This window comes from Lithobates pipiens, unplaced genomic scaffold (assembly GCF_037356315.1).
Source record: "Lithobates pipiens isolate NorthernLeopardFrog02 unplaced genomic scaffold, aLitPip1_a1.2 Scaffold_1, whole genome shotgun sequence".
Taxonomy (NCBI): Eukaryota; Metazoa; Chordata; class Amphibia; order Anura; family Ranidae; genus Lithobates; species Lithobates pipiens.
In genome coordinates, this window is record NW_027507685.1 from 205,501,114 (window position 1) to 205,518,452 (window position 17,339).

Genomic DNA, 17,339 nt, shown 5'->3' on the forward strand with positions numbered 1-17,339 from the left:
TTTGGCTCTGACGTCACATGGGTTGGGCATGGCAAACGCGTTTCAGGGCTGGTAGGACCACCCCTTTGTCCAACCATTAAGGAGGGTACTAGTTTGGCTGCTGCATATTTAAACATCACACAACTCCCCAGATGGCTCCGCTCCTCATTGGATTACATGATGCTTTACCCTCTCCATCCCATGAATGCAATTTAATCCCTTTCCTATCTGCATTGCTACTAACCTCTACACTTAGATAATGGCGCCCTTGCCTGCTTGTTTATTTATGTTAATACTTACTTCATTGAGGGACACCTTAGACCAATGGGTATAGAAAACGAGCTTAAGGAGCAGAAGCTCAAAAATGCAATTGTGCCAACACGCAGAACCACAGGAAATGAGTAGGATCAGTCCAGGGGAGTATCTGCTGCAGGGCAAACAAGGTGTTTGCCTTGGGCAGCATTTTTCAGCGGTGCGGCGCCCCCAGGCAAACAAGCTAAAGACAAATGATGGCTACAGCGTCGTTCAATTCTGGCAGGGCGTTTATTGATCCCAGGAGTTAATCCCCCCCCCCCCCGTGCGCGAGCACGCGCAAACAGCGCGGTCCTTTGGACGCAGCTGATAGCAGATCGGGTAGAGAGCCAATCACAGCTGCTTTTTACCACATGATTAGCTGTGTCCAATCACAGCTGATCATAACCTAAACACATTTTCCGGATATTACATTCCTTTCCTCGCGCTGTGACAGCATGAGGAGAGGAGAGAGTCGGTAACCAGCAAGTGTAAAAGGGGATATCTACACTGATAACCAGGTCACAGATCATCAGTGCAGACTCAACAGTGCCTATCAGTGCTGCCAATCAGTGCCCATCAGTGCTGCCAATTAGTGGTGCCAATCAGTGCTGCCAAACAGTACCCATCATTGCTGCCAAACAGTGCCCATCATTGCTGCCAATCAGTGCTGTCAAACAGTACCCATCAGTGCTGCCAAATAGTGCCCATCAGTGCTGCCAATCAGTAACCATCAGTGCTGCTGAACAGTGCCCATCATTGCTGCCAAACAGTGTCTTTAAGTGCTGACAATCAGTGCTGCCAATCGGTCCCTCCTCATCAGTGCCACCTATTAGGGCCCATCAGTACCATCTATCAGTGCCTATCAGTGCCCATCAGGTGGCTGTTAGCACCCATCAGTGCCGCCTGTTAGTGCCCATTAGTGTCATCTATCAGTGCAGCCTCATCAGTGCCACCTCTTCCTCTGCCCTGCTGACCCGTCCTATGTCCCATTGACCACATATGTGGCACTTGGACAAATCATGTCTCAGGGTCTGATGAGGAAGCACCAGCTGTTAACTGTGAATGGCCACAGCTTCTCATCAGACCCTGAGACAAGAACAGTATAATGTGGCTGGGGTGGAACTAATTTAGATGGGGGGGGGGCGCGCTCGATTTTAGTCTTGCCTAGGGCAGCACAAAACCAAAATACACCACTGGCGGCTATGACTTGCTATGAATACATGCTGCACACCACCGCACATGTATGCTTTGACCAGAGCACACAGAAAACAACTGTTTTCTATGTGTGCTTGTGTTATGCCTACATTGATCTATGCAGGTCAACGGACATCCAGTAAACTTAACAAGTCCTTAGACAGCTAGCTAAGAGAAGGGGTCAGCCAGGTACGATTCCAGACAGCCCAAGCAAAAAGGGGTATCGCAAACATGAAATTCCAAGTCAGGGAGTCTTGGGATTCTGCTGTGGTCAAAACCTCAACTGTTCAAAACTCGCCCTCCTGATTGAGAGAGAAGGGGCGGGGCCGAGCTGCAGCTCCATGTCTGAATGGACACACTGAGCAGCGGCTCGGCTCCGTTGCCCCCATAGCAAGCTGCTTGCTGTGGGGGCACTCGGCAGAAGGGAGGGGGCAGGAGCATCAGTGAGGAAGCCTAGAAGAGGAGGATCTGGGTTGCTCTGTGCAAAGCCACTGCACAGAACAGGTAAGTATGACATGTTTGTTATTCTTAAACAAAAAAAAACACTTTAATATCGTAAAGTGGAACTAAACCCCCCTCTCCTTTACAGCCAAGGAGGCTGCCATCTTGTCCGCTGTATGATCTGCAGTTGCCATGATGCTGCACATGTGATCAGTTATGATTCCAGCTATTTGATGGCCTGACAGTTCGATTTAGAGTGCGAACAACTGTGACAGTTATCGTTCACAGCATGCATTAAAAGTAAATGTTTTGGATAACAAAATAAAGTGGAACTAAGCCCTCCTTTCCTTTTCAGCCAAGCAAGCTGCCATTTTGACCTCTGTTTGATCTGCAACTGCCATGGTGCTGGACATGTGATCGTTATGATCCCAGCTATTTGAGGGTTTGACAGTTTGGTTTAGAACACAAGCAAATGTGACAGTTGGCATTGCTGGCATGCAGGGAATGTAACTGTTTTCTGAAATTGATAAATCTATGGGTTTAGTTCCACTTTAAATCAAATCGGCCTTTGTTCCACTATAAAGCGGAGTTCAGCCTGGGAATTTTTTTTTTTAAAGTCAGCAGCTACAAATACTGCAGCTGCTGACGTTTAATATAAGATCACTTACCTGTCGAGGGAGCCCGTGATGTCGGCACCTGAAGCTGATCTAACCCTCAGCTCCAAGTGCAGGCGCTGACATCCTTACTAAGGGAAACAGGAAGTGAATCCTTACAGCTTCACAGCCTGTTTCCTACTGCACATGTGCGAGTCGCACTGCACTTTCTGAATGGTCCCTGCTGTCTTCTGGGACCTGTGTGTCTCCCAGAAGGCAGCAGGGAGAAGGAGGAGGAGCCGGACATTGCGGCAATCTTTGCCCGGAAGTGGGAGCAGATACCTGGATTTGACAGGTGTCTGCTCCCCCTCCCCCCTGAAAAGGTACCAAATGTGGCACCAGAGGAGGGGAGGAACCGGATCCATGGAAGTTCCATTTCTAGGTGGAACTCCGCTTTAATGCCTTAGAAATTTCCTGCTGCATTTTTCACAATGTACCACAAGAACGTTGGAGTAATCATTGAAGTCAGAAACAATAAAACCCCCTCCTTGGCATTGGTGCAGTGGCGGTACTAAAAATCCCTTTCATCCTTGATCCTGTTAACCACTTCCCCCCCCCCCAATCTGTGGTCAGTGCCATTGTTTTCTACCCCTCCCCCCTTCATCCTGTTAACCACTCCCCCCCCTCAATCGGTGGTCAATGCCGTGGTTTTCTACCCCCCTTTCATCCTGTTAATCACTTCCTCCCCCCCAATCGGTGGTCAGTGCCGTGGTTTTTAACCCCCCCATCCCCAACATTGGTGATCAGAAGAAGTGTTTTTTAACTTCCTTGTATAGATGGTCAATGGCAATGTCTTTGTAATATCCCCCCCAAAACATTAGTACTCAGTGGTTTACTGTGACCCCTGAAACACGTTGGAGACTGTTTATCTTCCTGCTGTTACACTGTTATCAGCAAAAATTGGATTTGTAGGAGGGAAGTTTAGCGTTCTGTTCTTTTTCTGATATCCCGTGGATCACTTCAATTTCTGACACACAAATCAGGCAATCTCTGTATCTGATGCAGGTAAGTGATTGATGGAATTACACAGCCTTTTATATAACATGGACTGGTGATAAGTAGCCTGACCTTATTGCCCATACCAAGTTTGAGTGAAAATTGACCCATTTTGGGGAACCCCAAGAAGGTGACGCTGAGCCCATCCAATGTCAGAACTGCTTGTTATCTCACAAGCAACCTTCTTGCTCCTTCACTCTTCTCAAAAGTAATATAGAAACCATAGATGTACCCTGAGCCAATAAAGGCAGATACATCTGGAGGGGTCGCTATGCTTGGGGGGTTGGGGTGGGAGCCTCCCCTGCCTGCATCCGGACTGAGCTGTCAAACCAATTACTGTTATGTGCAAAGTGTAACAAAACATCATTGTGGCCCTTATTTATTATAATTCAACATCAATATTAAATTCTAATATTGTAATTAAAGCGGAGGTCCACCCTAAAGTAGGCCTTCCGCTCATCCGAACCCTCCCCCCCTCCGGCGCCACAATTGGCACCTTTCAGGGGGGTGCAGGTACCTGTACAGTACAGGTATCTGCACCCACTTCCGGGATAGCTCTCTGCGGAAAGGGGCGTAGATTACGCCCCTTTCCGAAAGTCCCCCACTGCCTGCTGGGAAACACACAGATCCCAGAGGCAGCGGGTCCATCCTTATTGCGCAGCGCGACTCGCGCATGCGCAGTAGGGAACCGGGAAATGAAGCCGAAAGGCTCCACTTCCTGATTCCCATACCCAAGATGGCGGCGGCAGCACCCGAGAGACGATCGAGAGATCGGCTTCGGGTGCCGACATCGCGGGCGCGCTGGACAGGTAAGTGTCACTATTTTAAAAGTCAGCAGCTGCAGTATTTGTAGCTGCTGGCTTTTAAAAAAAAAAAAACGCGGACTCCCGCTTTAAATATGATAGTGGCCCCTTATTTATTATAATTCAACATTATTATTAAATTCTAATATTGTAATTAAACATCATTGTGGCCCCTTATTTATTATAATTAAACATAATTATTAAATTCTAATATTATTGGCTGCTCTGTATCTAATTATGTCCTTATGATATGACATGGGAAAGAAAAGAAAAGAAATCCTTTGTAACTTTCAGAAAAGAGCTGCTACCTGTTTAATTCAAATGTTCCTTTTATTTTGGTTTGTTGTGATTGGAATGATTGTCACCTTTTTATATTCGATCTTTGTGCATGCTAAGATGTTTGAAATGATCTGTAATGCCTTATTTTTGTTCTCTTTGATATTAATAAAATAGTTTGAATTAAAAAAAAAATCGAATATTATAATTAAACATCAGTGTGGCCCCTTTTTTTCATATAATTAAACATCATTATTAAATTAATAAAGTATATTATAATTAAATCTAACAACTGTTCTTTTATTTTTTTTCATCAGCTCACGCCCACCCCCCCCCCCCCCCCCTACAGTTATTACCATTTCGTATCACTGGATCCTCCCTCCTAGATTGTAAGCCCTAATGAGCAGGGCCCTCTGATTCTTCCTGTATTGAATTGTATTGTAATTGTCTGCCCTCATGTTGTAAAGTGCTGTGCAGACTGTTGACGCTATATAAATCCTGTATGATAATAATAATGACATCACTGTGGCCCTTTATTATAATTAAACATCACTAATACATTTTAATATTGTAATTAAACATTATTATTAAAATAATAAATTATATTATAATTAAACATAATTGTGGACCTTTATTATAATTAAACATCATTATTACATTAATAAATTATATTATAGTTACACATCATTGTGACCCCTTATTTGTTATAATTAAACATCATTATTACATTCTAATATTACAATTAAACATCATTGTGGCCCCTTAATTATTATAATTAAACATCATTATTAAATTAATAAATTATATTATATTTAAACATAATTGTGGCCCCTTATTTATTATTATTAGACATCATTATTAAGATCTAATTATAATTAAACATCATTGTGGCCCCTTATTTATTATAATTAAACCTCATTATTAAATTCTAGTATTATAATTAAACATCATTGTGGCACGTTATCTATTATAATTAAAAAACATTATTAAATTATAATATTATAATTAAACATCATTATTAAATTAATACATTATATTACAATTAGAGGTGCACCGGAATTTCGGCCGCCGAAAATTATCGGCCAAAAAAACTGTGTTTTTTACATTCGGCTGAATGAAAAAAAAACGCAGATACAGAAAGGGGGCGTGGTCTTCTTCGCAGAGCTGAATTGCCAGACCACAGTAACAATGTCTCTGTGATAGACGGCACACTGATCCAATGGAGGGACACTGAATCAGTGTGACTTGATTACAGGAGGCGGGACATTCTTACTGCAGCCGGGGTAATTCAAATCCAGCTCCGTGACACACGGAGATCGCCGCTGATGTGGGCACTGGTAAAGCTGCTGGGCACTGGCAAGCTGCATATGATGGACACTGATAGGGCTGCATATGACTGGCGCTGGTGGGCTGCATATGATGGGCACTGGTGAGCTGCATATGATGGGCACTGGTGGGCTGCATATGACAGGCACAGGTGAGGCTGCTGGGCACTGGCAAACTGCATATGACGTGCACTGGCGGGCTGCATATGACGAGCACTGGTGGGGCTGCTGGGCACTGGCAGGCTGCATACGACAGGCACTGGTGGGGCTGCTGGGCACTAGCAGGATGCATACGACGGGCACTGGTGGGGCTGCTGGGCACTAGCAGGATGCATACGACGGGCACTGGTGGGGCTGCTGGGCACTAGCAGGATGCATATGACGGGCACTGGTGAGACTGCTGGGCACTGGTAGAAGAATAGTGGTGTGCTGTACTGGAACAGTAGCTACCGGAAGTGACGCATACCAAGCTCGCTGCTCGTTTGTACAACGTCCTTTTAACTCTGTGTTTGTGAGTATTTGCTGTTTTATTCTTAAATAAAATTGATATATTGAATTTACTACACTACGGGGCATCCTTCCTCTATTCTCTGATCCCATACATCCGCCATCCGCCGAGAGACCCTCATTGCTGAATACCCTAGAGCTACTATTTAAAAGGGGCCACACAGCGCAATAGGCAGGATAGGAACGCCAGGATCTGGGACATCACAACGGGACTCTTAAAGGGAAAGGCCACCAAGGACCCCAAAGACACATTATTTACATGCTGTTACCTTACAGCAGTAAGGTAAGGGGACACCCATAAGAAGACCATACAGGACCACAGGGGCTACACCCACCACCATCAGCACCACCATTTTGAATTCTGCTTTTTCACGACCATTTGCACTATTGTATTTAAGCACTGGCACTTTATGCGATTTTGGAGTTAATCACTACACCTTGCATGATTTAAGGACATTTAAAATTTTGATTTTATTTACTATTTTTATATATACACACAATTTTTTGGAGGTTTATTTATTTATACTGCATTTAAGCACTGGCACTTTATGCGACTTTTGGAGTTAATCTCTACACCTTGCATGATTTAAGGATATTTTTGTTCTATGTATACACCTTTTTACAAAGTTTATTTATGCTACCTATGCCATAATATTGGAATGAATGTCACATTTACTTGAACACGCAGGGGAACTATTATCTGTAGTTTATTGTGAGTTATATGTTTTAACCTATTTTAGCATCCAATTGAACGTTACGCTAAATATACTTTGTTCTCAGCCCACAAGACTAATTTAGCAATTATTTAGTCACAGCATTTACGAAAGTAGCACAACTATTATCACTATGTATTGTTGATTTTGGGCAGGTTAAATCTGTTCCAGTACAGCGCACCACTATTCTTCTATCTTGGTTTTCTTTGGGTTCAGACATTTCCCCCAGTGTGTGCAGCAGTACGCCTTCTATCTTTACCTTGATCTGGCGCAGCAACATCCTTCTATACTGCTGGGCACTGGTAGGCTGCATATGACATATCCTGTGAGGCTGCATATGATTAGCACTGGTGAGGCTGCTGGGCACTGATAGGCTGCATGACGGGCACTGTTGAGGCTGCTGGGCACAGGCAGGCTGCATATGACAGGCACTGGTGAGGCTGCTGGGCACAGGCAGGCTGCATATGACGGGCACTGGTGAGGCTGCTGGGCACAGGCAGGCTGCATATGACAGGCACTGGTGAGGCTGCTGGGCACAGGCAGGCTGCATATGACAGGCACTGGTGAGGCTGCTGGGCACAAGCAGGCTGCATTTGACAGACACTGTTGAGGCTGCATTGATCTCCTGTATCAAGTCTGCAGTCTCTGACCATCTCCTGTATCACGTCTGCACAGTGGCGTAACTAGAACCTTCAGGGCCCCGATGCAGGAAACCATGGCGACCCCCCCCCCCCGACCTCCGGACGGGGCTCTTTTCTCTGAGCCCGATGGTGGAACACCAGGGCTCAGTCCCAAGTTGGTGGCCGCATATAAAGAAACCGATTTTAAAAAACATCAATTACAGCCACTGTGCCCATCAAACGCCACCACTGTACCATCAAATGTCACTACTGTGCCCATCAAACGCCACCACTGTACCATCAAATGTCACTACTGTGCCCATCAAGCTCTGCCACTGTGCCCATCAAGCTCTGCCGCTGTGCCCATCAAGCTCTGCCGCTGTGCCCATCAAATGCTGCCACTGTGCCCATCAAATGCCGCTACTGTGCACATCAAATGCTGTTGGTGTGCCCATCAAATGCTGCCACTGTGAATCCCCACCGCCCGCTCGCTGTCTGCCCGCCACTTACCCTGTCTTGGTGGGGCAGCGGGTAACGGCCATGAGCGGGGTCCTCCATGCATCTCCTGCCATCCTCATCTCCCATCCTCTCCTCCTGATGGGCGTCCAATAGCTGTGTCTATCGTTTCAGCCAATCGGGTGATGGGTAACAGACCCGCACACCTGATTGGTGGAGAGGCGGTTCAGTGTTAGTAAAGTGAATATTAATTCACTTTTCTAACACACCTGGGTAGACTGTGAGCGTCAAGCATGGTGCTCGCAGTTCACCTATTTTGAAGCCTATTAGAGCCCATGGCTCTAATAAGGTGCTGCAAAAACTGCTGCAAAAACTATGCATGAATCTATCCATTGGTCATAGAGGGGGTGGAACCTGTGCACCCTTTTGGATGCACCGCCACTGATAAACACATGCACATTCACATACATACATATGCATACATGCACACTCACATACATGCGCACACACATGCATACACACACATACATATATGAACACACACACACATGCATGCTCTCACACACGCACATACAAGCATGCTCACACACACACTCACACATACAAGCATGCTCACACACACACACACACACACACATGCAAGCATGCTCACACGCACATGCAAGCATGTTCACACACACACGCACGCACATACAAGCATGCTCTCACACACACTCACATACAAGCATGTTCACACACACACACACACACATACAAGCATGCTCACACACAAGCATGTTCACACACACGCACATACAAGCATGCTCACACACACATACAAGCATGCTCACACACACATACAAGCATGCTCACACACACACAAACACACACACACACACACACACATACAGTAGCTAGTCTTATTAAAAAAAAACGGCAGACATTTACCTTGGCTCTTCCTGCCGGGTACTGCACTGTAGGGGGAGACCAAGAGCACACACTGTGCTTTCACTAAAGGCTAATGTGAGGAGCTCCCGCACAGTGCCGATTTCAGTTCGGCTGATGAACGGGGAACTCCTCTCAGCCTACCCTCCTATGGAAGAGTACAGGGGGCCCTCAAGGGCCCCCTTCAGCAAGGGGCCCGGTCGCCATGGCGATCTTGGCGACCCCTATAATTCCGCCACTGCGTCTGCAGTCTCTGACCTTAATTATGTGCATTACAAGATACAGCAAGTTATTTAGAACCCACCTCATTTTCTGACTAGAGGACGCCAAGCATCATCTAGTACTTCCCTCCCCAGCTTGATTGTCCCTAGCCCGCTTCTTTGACTTTGGATTTGTTTTTTCCCATGATGGAGGATCAGCATCACATGTGTGCCTTATGTATTACAGCCCCGGACTAACACCCACCCATTAAAGTGAAAGTCCTCTCCAAGTTTTTTTTAAATAATTAAAAACCAGCAGCTACACATACTGCAGCTGTTGGCTTTTAATAATTGGACACTTACCTGTCCTGGAGTCCAGCGATGTCTGCACCACAGGTGATGTTTCCATCAGCTGTCGGGTGCTGCCGCCTCCATTGCTGGTAAGGGAACCCGTCAGTGTAGCCTTTCGGCTTCACTCTTTGAACCCTACTGCCAGATGGGTCAGATGAGCGGAGGTTCCACTTTTGGATGGCAGCTTTAAGAGCTCGTTCACATGAAGTCCCTACCTCCCCTCTGAAAAGCAATCCCCGGGGAATCCCCTTTCAGAAGCAGTTTGCATGCCTTCAGAAAATCACGCCTCCTGAATGCCTTTTTTTGGGAGGACTGTTTTTTTTATTTTTCATCTGAAGGGGTATTTTGCATTGAAATAAGGGCACCGCCAAGGGCTTTGTCTGAGAGTGCAGCACCATCCCACTGACTCCAGTGGGTGAGATCTTCAGGATTTACCACTCTGTTGAACTTTCCATGCTCAGGTATATTTGCAGCAGCTGCAAAGCACAGATGCCGTGGCACATGTACAAATCCATCTGGCCATTCTGTGGCGGGTGGTAAAAATGTAGCTCAACTTCCTATTTTTTCTAAATATGTTAAGGTAACCTAGGGCAGTGATGGCCAACCTTGGCACCCCATATGTTTTGGATCTACATTTCCCATGATCAGGGCCAATCCTAGTGTCACAGGCAACTGGGTGCAGAAATATTTCTGGTGCTGCCATATAGGCGTGGTCATCTTACTAACTCCTTCCCTTTGGTGGGGGGTCACAGTGGCACTATTTGATGGGCACAGTGACAACATTTGATGTGGCACTATTTGATGGGCACAGTGGCATTTGATGGAGCGCAGTGTCACTGTTTGATGGGCACAGTGGCAGAGTTTGATAGGCACAGTGGCAGCGTTTGATGGGGCACAGTGGCTGCGTTTGATGGGCACAGTGGCTGCGTTTGATGGGTACAGGGGCTGTGTTTGATGCTACAGTGGCTGCGTTTGATGGGTACAGGGGCTGCGTTTGATGGGCACAGGGGCTGCGTTTTATGGGCACAGGGGCAGCGTGTGATGGGCACAGTGGCTGCGTTTGATTGCACAGTGGCTGCGTTTGATTGCACAGTGGCTTTGTTTAATGGGCGCAGTGGCTGCGTTTGATGGGCACAGTGGCTGCGTTTGATGGGCACAGTGGCTGCCTTTGATGGTACAACTTAATTGTAGAAGAGCCTGGCGGAAAAATGGACAGGGTGAGGCCGAAGGTCAATTCCGAGGATCCAGAACAGACACAGTGTCAGGCTACAAAACCAGGCTCAGACAGCGGCAGCCGACATGTGCTATGCTGGTGCAGTGCAGGTGGACAGCGTGCTCAGCTCAGTCACTCACAGGCAGGCGGCTCCCCTCTCTCTTGCTCTGAGCCACGCTGTCTGAAGAACATGGAAGAGGTGGGTGGAGCTAGTTTACTAGGCGCGGAGTGCTCTGAATGCTGGAGTGGCCGCGGCCTGTCACTGGTTGCTAGACGCCGGGCGGCAGGCGATTCTAGCTACAGCCAGGGCAGGCATGGCAGTGTGGACAGGACGACTGGGTCTCGGGGTCAAGTGAGTGCCACAGCTTTGTTGTCCCTCCTCTTCAGCAGTTTGCAGAGCAGGGGCGCAGTGCACCCACCCAGGATCGGCCCTGCCCATGATGCTTATGCACTCTGTGGTGTAGTGGCGCATCATGGGAAATGTAGTTCCAAAACATCTGAGGTGCCAAGGTTCGCCTTAACTGGTCTAGGGCATTCTGTGATTTGCATAGCCCCTCTCAGGGTCCAGCCCACATCCATGCTGATGAGGCACACCCCCAGCTCTGCCTTTCTGCATCCCCCCCCCCCCCTCTTACCTGCTATGTAGGGTTTTCTTCAGAAATCATCCACCGCTGCCATCTGGATGATCAGGAGCTGGCTGTGTCTTCCAGGATGGGGTGGGGGTGGGGGGGGGGGTAAACCCCCACAGTTGAGCCAAGCTTTTTTTTTGTCCCCCTCCCGACCGCTGCAGAGGCTGGGGATGTACGCATGCCATGGCTGCGATGCTTTGCTTTGCGGCAGGAATTATGCTCCCAGTGAATGGGGCCGCTCTGCAATTGTGGCAATCGAGGGGTTAAAGCAGGTGATGGAGAAGCAATACATCTCACCGTCTGTCACATGCTCTCTGAAAAACGATCAGAAGACAGATCGCTCTTCAAAGAGCAAAGCCCATGTGATCAAGCCCTAAGGCTGCATTCACGCAAGATCGTGGGTGGAAACGCCACAATTCCAAATGGCTGCAAAATGCGGGACGCTATTGCAATGCCGTTACTTGTCAACGGCGCCCTAAACATTGTGCGATTTTGTCGCATTACAGATCTCCGCAAAATCGCAGGACACCCCAAAAGAAGATCCGGAACTTTTTATTTGGGGGGCGGACACACTTCCCGCAATTTTCGAAGTAATGGCAACGCAATTGCGGTCCACATTTTGCACCCACTTGAAATTGCTGCCATTCCGCCTGGGATCGCGTGTGAACGCAGCCTAAAAGTCCATTTAGATTTTGTTTAAGTTCCCGTTTTCTTTTTTCATATATCACTCCATTTTCTTATATGCTTGAAAAATGTCAATAAAACATTATAGGGGAGAGAAGGTTTGCTTTAAGAGGCATACTGAGGGATTGTCGCATGACAGATTGCAGTAAAATCGCAGGATGCACGTCACCCCAAAAGACATTCCAGAACTTTATTTTGTGGGGTGGGACACACTTCACACAAATTTTGTTTGCAATCTGTCGTGCGACAATCGTGGCAAAATCGCACCGCGTTTGGGGGGTGCCATTGAGAAGTAATGCCATTGCAAGCGCGTTTTTGCCGCGATTCTGAACGCCACAGGTGTGAATGGACCTGCAGTCTCGGTAAATCTCTGTCACCCCACAAGAAGCGCCAAGCATCACGCGTTGCGATTTACCGCCCAACGATCGGGATAACATTTAGAAGTAATGGCAGCGCAATCGCAGGACCCGCGTTTTACAGCAACTTGAAATCGATGCAATTCCGCCTGTGATCGTGTGTGAATGCAGCCTAAAGTTTGGATTTTGTTTTTCCTTTTTTCAGATATCGCTCCATTCTCTTATATGCTTAAAAAATTACAATAAAACATTATGGGGGGGGGGGGGGTCCATTTTGGGAGTGAAGGTTTGCTTTAAGAGTACTGAGGGATGGAAGCTATGCAGATCACTTTGCTGGCCCCTCCCACCCGTCATGATCTGCCTGCAGTGCATAGAGAAGCATAGGGCTCTAGTGATGACGTCACTAACTAGGTATATGATTATATTTATTATTTCATTCCCTGGTTGATGATGGCAGATAGGGGGGACCAGGGATGGGACAATAGATGCAGATTATAGAAGTGCCCATTACACACCACCAGACACCAGACCAATTCTCTGCACACTGGTGACAGACATATAGAAGATGATATCTGATTGGGTAGCCATATTGGGCCCTGATGAGTTTCCTCTGATGTACAGTACATACTCTGTGTGTGTGTGTGTGTGTGTATATATATATATATATATATATATATATATATATATATATATATATATATGATCCTAGACAGACAGACATACAACCAGATAAGTACTGACAGTCTCTGCGATCTGAAGATGGCGATCAGCCCTCCGCACTCTCCGATCTCCTCCTCCCGGATCTTCCAGCAACCAGCCGCCGAGGAGCCCTGTCGCCATCTGTCATTGGCTACTTCGTGATCAAGGGAGGTAAAGCGGAAGCTCTGATTGGTTGTATGTTGGGCGGGTCGGTCCGGCCAATCAGGAAGTGCAGTTTCGCTATTTGCCTAGAGAGCGAGGCTGTTTATTGGTGGATGGATTTGCAGGAACCATGCTGTGCTAGGAAGGGGGCGAATGTTGTAGTTGTTGTCATTCGTCATTATAAAGTGAACCTGTCCTGTGCACATAGAGGGCCAAGTAGTTGAGTTTTGGGCATCATCTTTTTTATTTCTTTCTTTTTTTTTGTACGGTTTCAGCTTTTTAAGTGTAGCCAATGGAAGGCTAGTTACTAGGAGGAGAGGGCTGTTACATGCAAAACAGAGTGCATTTTTCAGGCGCTCCCATTGAAGTTGATCGGGGCCAAAAACATGACTGTAATGCGCCGTACACACGGTCGGATTTCCTATGGAAAATGTTCGATAGGAGCTTGTCGGAAATTCCATTAGGAATTTCCGTCACACAAATTTTGAGATCTGGATCTCAAATTTTCCCGACAACATAATCCGTTGTCGGAAATTCGGATCGTGTGTACACTATTCCGACACACAAAGTTCCACACATGCTCGGAATCAAGCAGAAGAGCTGCACTGGCTATTGAACTTCAATTTTCTCAGCTTGTTGTACGTGTTGTACATCACCGCGTTCTTGACGTTTGGAATTTCCAACCAACTTTGTGTGACCGTGTGTATGCAAGACAAGTTTGAGCCAACATCCGTCGGGAAAAAAACATGGATTTTGTTGTCGGAAAATCCTATCGTGTGTACGCGGCATAATGCCGCGTACACACGATCAGACATTGATCGCACATTCCGACAACAAAAGCCGTGGGATTTTTTCTGACGGATGTTGGCTCAAACTTGTCTTGCATACACACGGTCACACAAATGTCGGAAATTCTGAACGTCAAGAACACGGTGATGTACAACGAGCCAAGAAAATTGAAGTTCAATAGCCAGTGCGGCTCTTCTGCTTGATTCCGAGCATGCGTGGAATTTTGTGCATTGGAATTGTGTACACACGATCGGAATTTCCAACAACAGATTTTGTTGTTGGAAAATTTGAGATCCAGATCTCAATTTTTGTGTGTCGGAAATTCTGAGGGAAAATGTCCGATGGAGCCTACACACGGTCAGAGTTTCCAACAAAAAGCTCCCATCGAACATTTTCCATTGGAAAATCCGACCATGTGTAGGCAGCATAAGGCTCCATTCACACCTTGCGAATGTGTGACAAAGTGTACAAAAAATGCAGCGGCAAACGCAATGTGTGGTGCGATTTGAGGCTATTCATCGATTGATCAAAGCGCACCACAGCCGCATCAAAAAAGGTGTCTGCGACCTTTTTTTTTATTCACACTGAAAACGAATTGCATGGGTCTTTGTACCCATGTGATCCCATTTAGGCAAACGCACTGCGTCTGCGACCAGCTTTTGAGGTGTCGTTAACTGTCCATTGCCACCAGCAGCACTATGGGGTGCATGAGTGTGAACCAGGGCTTTAGGACTTTTATTCCCGCATCAAGTTGCGTTTTTGGTTCTGTAGACTTTGATGGAAACAAATCAAAACCACAGTGCTTGTGTTTTTAATAGGTTTCTGCTGCATTTTTGCTGGTTTTTCCCACAGGACAAAGGACATCTCCCAAAAATGTGTCAAAAACGCATGTGAAAAAACACAAAACACACCCAAAATGCATCAATCGCAACCTACATATGCGTGAACCAGGCCTTTAAAGCCCACAATAGTGCGTCGCACCTGTGTTCATTGCACAGGCTTGCATGGTGCTTGCAGAGCAGCCCCACTCACTGTCCTACTACTGCCCAATAGAACTGCATCAGTCGCATTTGGTGGTGGCACCATGGCCGCAATATGTGTACAACCATCAGGGTTCAGGAGGATGGTCAGGGGGCAGTAAAATCGTGGCTGAACTGCCTAGTATTACCGCCCCCTGACCTCATGTGTGAAGGAGCCCTTAGTGTCACTGTAAACTGATGGGTTTGTGCTCTCAACCCAATTATCAGGCCATCATATGTCTGGTGACAGATCTGATCTAGGGTTGCCACCTCATCCCTTTAAACCCGATTACATATGAATTATACAGGGTTTGGGGCCAGGCATGTACTGGCCATCGGGACTACCGGGAATTTCCCGGTGGGCCGATGGCTCAGTGGGCCACTCTGATGTAAGGGGGTGCTGATGGGACACTCTGATGTAAGGGGGTGCTGATGGGACACTCTGATGTAAGGGGGCTGGTGGTGGGACACTCTGATGTAAGGATGTGCTGATGGGACACTCTGATGTAAGGGGGCTGGTGATGGGACACTCTGATGTAAGGGGGCTGGTGATGGGACACTCTGATGTAAGGGGGTTGGTGATGGGACACTCTGATGTAAGGGGGCTGGTGATGGGACACTCTTATGTAAGGGGGCTGGTGATGGGACACTCTGATGTAAGGGGGCTGGTGATGGGACACTCTGATGTAAGGATGTGCTGATGGGACACTCTGATGTAAGGGGGTTGGTGATGGGACACTCTGATGTAAGGGGGCTGGTGATGGGACACTCTGATGTAAGGGGGTTGGTGATGGGACACTCTGATGTAAGGGGGCTGGTGATGGGACACTCTGATGTAAGGGGGCTGGTGATGGGACACTCTGATGTAAGGGGGCTGGTGATGGGACACTCTGATGTAAGGGGGCTGGTGATGGGACACTCTGATGTAAGGGGGCTGGTGATGGGACACTCTGATGTAAGGGGGCTGGTGATGGGACACTCTGATGTAAGGGGGTTGGTGATGGGACACTCTGATTTAAGGGGGCTGGTGATGGGACACTCTGATGTAAGGGGGCTGGTGATGGGACACTCTGATGTAAGGGGGCTGGTGATGGGACACTCTGATGTAAGGGGGCTGGTGATGGGACACTCTAAAGTAAGGGGGCTGGTGATGGGACACTCTGATGTAAGGGGGCTGGTGATGGGACACTCTGATGTAAGGGGGCTTGTGATGGGACACTCTGATGTAAGGGAGTGCTGATGGGACACTCTGATGTAAGGGGCTGGTGATGGGACACTCTTATGTAAGGGGGCTGGTGATGGGACACTCTGATGTAAGGGGGCTGGTGATGGGACACTCTGATGTAAGGATGTGCTGATGGGACACTCTGATGTAAGGGGGTTGGTGATGGGACACTCTGATGTAAGGGGGCTGGTGATGGGACACTCTGATGTAAGGGGGTTGGTGATGGGACACTCTGATGTAAGGGGGCTGGTGATGGGACACTCTGATGTAAGGGGGCTGGTGATGGGACACTCTGATGTAAGGGGGCTGGTGATGGGACACTCTGATGTAAGGGGGCTGGTGATGGGACACTCTGATGTAAGGGGGCTGGTGATGGGACACTCTGATGTAAGGGGGCTGGTGATGGGACACTCTGATGTAAGGGGGCTGGTGATGGGACACTCTGATGTAAGGGGGTTGGTGATGGGACACTCTGATTTAAGGGGGCTGGTGATGGGACACTCTGATGTAAGGGGGCTGGTGATGGGACACTCTGATGTAAGGGGGCTGGTGATGGGACACTCTGATGTAAGGGGGCTGGTGATGGGACACTCTAAAGTAAGGGGGCTGGTGATGGGACACTCTGATGTAAGGGGGCTGGTGATGGGACACTCTGATGTAAGGGGGCTGGTGATGGGACACTCTGATGTAAGGGAGTGCTGATGGGACACTCTGATGTAAGGGGCTGCTGATGGGACACTCTGATGTAAGGGGGCTGGTGATGGGACACTCTAATGTAAGGGGGCTGCTGATGGGACACTCTGATGTAAGGGAGTGCTGATGGGACACTCT

General features: G+C 47.7%; 1 protein-coding gene across 1 annotated transcript in view; it reads right to left on the reverse strand.

Moving 5' to 3' along the window:
* Positions 1–13,416, reverse strand: part of LOC143987685 (uncharacterized) — a 35,308-nt gene extending 21,892 nt beyond the window's left edge. Inside the window, exon 1 of the mRNA XM_077486601.1 lies at positions 13,356–13,416. The gene's annotated coding sequence lies outside the window, so the exon portion shown is untranslated. The remainder of the gene's footprint in view (positions 1–13,355) is intronic.
* Between the last annotated feature and the right edge of the window lie 3,923 nt (positions 13,417–17,339).